Here is a 4,714-nt window from a genome sequence, read left to right as displayed (position 1 = left end):
GCCGGGCTACCTCTTGGCATCATAGCAGGATTAAAGAGGCTGGTTTCCAAAGAGAAGCCCAGTAATATATGAGGAAATTTGCTGGCCCTGTGAAAGGAAACAAACGTTTGGTTGAAATGGGGTCTGGACAGGTAGGGAGACGAGCTAAATGAAGCCACAAGGTTCTGTTCCCATATATGGATTCTGGAAATGGTGTACTAATTCCTTCAGTACCTCCTGTGTGCTGAGCACTTTACAAAAACCATACAAGAGATATCCCTGAGAGCAAGGTGTGAGTCCCATTTTGCAAATGTGGAAATTGAGGCTCAAAGATGACAGTAAGAAAGAGTCAGACTCAGACACTAAAATTTATCTTTAATGAAACACGATGTATTGTCTCAGCAACATCTGCAAGGCAAAAAAAAAAAAAAAAAAGCCCGACAAGCTGTGGAAGGGTAAATATTTAATGAAGTATTGACCTGCATATTACTTGAACTGTTAGCCTACACCTCCAGAACCCCTGCAAAGTAAATGCCCACCCACTTATAGAGGGGATAGGCTGGCAGACTATCATTCTCTGCCACCCACTTGGTGTACCGGCCTCATCTTTCTCCCCTTTCCTAAACAGAGCTGGCTTTAAATTACATTCAAATCCATGTTCCCCTACCTGAAAAAAAACAGCACTCCCACAGTCTCTGGAATCCTGAAGTTTGTTTTTCACAATCCCATCCAGTCCAGCCTGCTTCTGCCTGGTATTACAAGTGTTTTCCAAAAGGATAAAAAGACAGATCAGAACTCTGATGTGAAAATGGCAAGATCAGGATTTTGGAAATGTGACATTCTAATAAATTCAATGTGTCTGTAATAATGGCACTCACGGTGAACTGGAAAAAGATGCCACTGACTAGTTAAAGACATCGATTATAAACATAGTGTCTGAGCAGCGCTCAGGGAGTGATCCTGACATTGTTGGAAGTTCCTATCTTAGAGACTCAGCGAAGACATTTCAACACCATGTTAAATAATGTTACAGCTGATGGGATGTTACAAATGTTCCTCCCAGCATTTGTGGCCCCACATAACATAAGATCGCACTTACTCATCTGGCAGGTCTGGACAGCTAATTTCGGGTCCACTCCTCTTCTCATCACAGGCCCATAGGCTGGCCAGTACTAGATTTTTCCATCACAGGTCCTGAAGGAAACAGTGATTATACAGATTTACAAGCAGACTTGCTTACAGATGGACAGCCTAACACAGCTGCGGGAAAATTAGGTAACTTGGAAGCTCGTAACATGAGTGGCTGCGGCAAACGTCCCCTCTCCCTTATCCACGAAACACCAAGGCAGCCAAGGGCCGTCAGCTGTCCTAACACCGCACGCGACCCCTCAGAGCCTTACTGTCTCGCTTCACGTAGAAAAGAACAGAAATACCCTCAATGGTTATGAAAGGTCACAAACATGGCCCAAGATCAACATCTGAACCAATCCCCGGCAACGATATAGCCACCCCAAACGCCCTACAATATAAAGCGGAATCAGCTCCATGGCGGCCGCCAGTCACCAGTCGGACTGTCCGGCACCCTCACCCACCCAGCCAAACGCACCCGCCCTTCTCTCACTTTAAGGCGCAAAACACTACAAAGCAGTAAGACCACAATTGGGAAGGAGGCTCCGAGACCCACATTTAAACAAAGAAAATCTTCCAGTTTCATCACGCCGTTACAATCACGCCCAACACCAAACCCGGAAGTGCCTGAGAGCTCTTCGCCATCCACCCAGGAGCCCGCAGACACGTCTGCCAAAGTGTCCATCAGGACACACCATCTACCCGACTCTCCAAATCACACCGCAGACCGCCAAATACGAATAAAGTTAGTAAAACTTACACTTTTGAGATCTCCGGAAAGGGGGCCGCCATGTTAAATCCTAACAGAGGAAAACGGCCTACGGAAGCCCCACAGCACAATCCAGACAGTCAGGAGCTGAGGCACGCGCTTAGTCACGCGCTAGGGCTTCTTCCGCAACGTTTCTACGGCCCCGCCTCCCAACGTCGTCATTGGTGGGCCTGCGATGATTGACGGGGAGATTGGCCATTCCTCTCAGGTAGGTCTACTGGGGGAAAACTGTCCATTTCCCAAGGCCCAGCTGATGTAATGAAATCTCTGCTGGTATTCCTATGTCTTTCTATATCTCTGTCCATCCCTCAATGCCTAGGTCTACTTCTCAGGCCTTTGCACATACCTTTTGCTTTGTTTCTTGTCATCTTAGACTTTGGAAAGCATGCAATTTCAGCTTAGTTCGGTTCAGTCGCTCAGTCGTGTCTGACTCTTTGAGACCCCCCATGGACTGCAGCACGCCAGGCCTCCCTGTCCATCACCAGCTCTCAGAGATTACCCAAACTCATGTCCATTGAGTCGGTGATGCCATCCAACCATCTCATCCTCTGTCGTCCCCTTCTCCTCCTGCTTTCAATCTTTCCCAGCATCAGGGTGTTGCAGAAGACCCTTGAGAGTCCCTTGGACTGCAAGGAGATCTAACCAGTCCATCCTAAAGGAGATGAGCCCTGAGTGTTCATTGGAAGGACTGATGTTGGAGCTGAAACTCCAATACTTTGGCCACCTGATGCGAAGAGCTGACTCTTCTCTAAGTATTCTGTAAGTATTCGTATTTGGCTGTCTGCGGTGTGATTTGGAGAGTCGGGTGAATGGAGTGAAATATAAGAAATAGATAATTCTCTGTTTTGCAGGGGACGTTCGTGGTACAGAATGGGTCCTTATGTTGCCATGGTAACAGAGCCCCCCCCCCTCCGCCCCAATGGTATAGAGGGGCATTATCGCTGGGTTTAGCTGGACCGATCTTCTGATGTTAATTACTAAGCTGTGTGAAGCCTTCTTAAGTAACATTTTCTTGCTTAAAAAAAATCGGTGGTTATGCTCACCTCCATCTCCTCTTCATTTCAAGTCAATATGGCTATCTGGGGGCGGCACAGTGTGTCTTTAACCAGAGTGGAAATGATTGATACGGAAAATGCTCCCCAAATTTGGGAGAATACATATTGAACTAAGTGGATTTCACGGCTGATTGGCCAGCCAGTTTGATTGTCTGTTCTTTCACAGAGAGGCGTATAGAGGTTACAGGGTCACCCCAGGGCAGGAGCGTCTCTGATCAAGAAAGATGGAATGGCATATAGACCATGGTCCCTCCTCCAGAGGCCTGCTGGTTGCAGGTGGACAGAGGGTGGGAAAGAGCAGCACTGGATGCAGCTGCTCATAATGATTAAGGACAAGGGACTGTGATGTGAAAGATACGAGAAACTTCTTGTATTCAAAGAAGTGTTTTCTTCCCCTTCTATATCCCTGTCACTGCCTGGGATTGGCAGAGCATGGGGACTGAAGATGGCGATGCACTGATGGTGAGACATGAGAATAGATTTCCGTCTGGCACAGGTGAGACTTTTATCACGGGGGGGTTCACCCTCCTTTACAGCATTCCTCAGATTTTTGGATGTCACTGTTAGAGAAGTTCTTGTGTTCCTGCTTCAGTCTGTGCACTGCCTTAGGCTGTGAAAAGCAGTTCAGGAAAGATGGCCATTGCCCCTCCTATACTGTGGCCTAGAAGGGTAATCTGAGGGAGTCTCCTGGGAGGCGCCCACTGATGTTGACTACACTTGGTTGAGTAGATGCTCAGTTCTCGTGTTGAGATTTCCCTGCGCGCTGTAAAGAGACAACTGAAAGCAAGCAACCAATTCTTGGTATGTTCTACTGATATACCAGCCAGACAGTACTTCCTTCAAAGCTCACACATCACAGGTGCCTTGTGAATGTCCTAAAAAAGGCCCATAGTGGCAATGGCAGCATGTGGGCATGGTGAATGTTGGCTCCAGGCCATAAATTGTCTATGGCCTCTTGTCAGAATTCTGTGTCCCATGGGGCGTGGGGAAAGTTGGGTCTGGGTAGTAGGTTGGCACTGACCTGAGTCAGATGTCTGTGTCACAAAGGGGCATGGGAAATATTGGGTCTGGGGTGTAAGTTGGCTCTAGCCTGAGGCAGACCTTGGTGTTATAAAGGGGCCTGGGAAATGTTGGGTCCTGAGCGTAAAATGGCTCTGATCTGAGTCAGACTTCTCTGCCCCAACGGACATGGGAAATGTTGGGTCCAGGTGGTAAGTTAGCTCTGGCCTGAATAAGACTTCGGTGCCTCAAAGGGCATAGGAAATGTGGGGTTCCGGGCATAAGGTGGCTCTGGCCCGAGTCAGACTTCTGTGGCAAAGGGCATTGGAAATGTGGGGATCGGGGCTTTAGTTGGCTCTGGCCTAAGTCAGACTTCTCCACAGCAAGGATCATGGGAAATGTTGGGCCTGGGTGCTAAGTTAGATGTGGCCTGAGTCAGACTTCTGTTGTGCAAAGGGCATAGGAAGTGTGGGGTTTCAGGCCTAAGGTGGCTCTGGCCTGAATCGGACTTCTGTGCCGCCAAGGGCACAGGTAATGTAGGGTCTGGGGCAGAAGGTGACAGTAGCCTGTTGTCAGAATTCTGTGTCATTGTTCAGCGCATGGGCATATTGTGAATCCTGAGGTGTCTCAGCTCTGTGTGTGGGAATGTGCTTGGAACTTTCCACGTTCACTTTCTGCACTCTTCTGCTGAGCACACTCTGCACATCGGTTGGAAGAAAGAGGTCCGATGGGTCTTGTCAGTGAACCGTGCTTGAATCCGGGGCCATTTGTTTCCTTCGGGGCA

The 4,714-nt window shown here is 48.4% G+C and overlaps 1 long non-coding RNA gene across 1 annotated transcript; it reads right to left on the bottom strand.

The window, feature by feature from the left end:
* Positions 1 to 337: 337 nt before the first annotated feature.
* On the bottom strand, positions 338 to 2,003 carry LOC145536730 (uncharacterized). Its single transcript, XR_014075977.1, has 4 exons — positions 1,868 to 2,003; positions 1,079 to 1,173; positions 647 to 728; positions 338 to 387 (listed from the first exon to the last, which is right to left on the bottom strand). It is a non-coding gene; the product is annotated as an uncharacterized LOC145536730 (long non-coding RNA).
* Positions 2,004 to 4,714: the final 2,711 nt, after the last annotated feature.

Source organism: Giraffa tippelskirchi, chromosome X, assembly GCF_054371585.1.
Source record: "Giraffa tippelskirchi isolate mGirTip1 chromosome X, T2T-mGirTip1v1.2.pri, whole genome shotgun sequence".
In the NCBI taxonomy this organism is placed as follows: Eukaryota; Metazoa; Chordata; class Mammalia; order Artiodactyla; family Giraffidae; genus Giraffa; species Giraffa tippelskirchi.
Note: the sequence above shows the minus strand (reverse complement) of the source record. Positions and strands in the feature narration are given on the sequence as shown.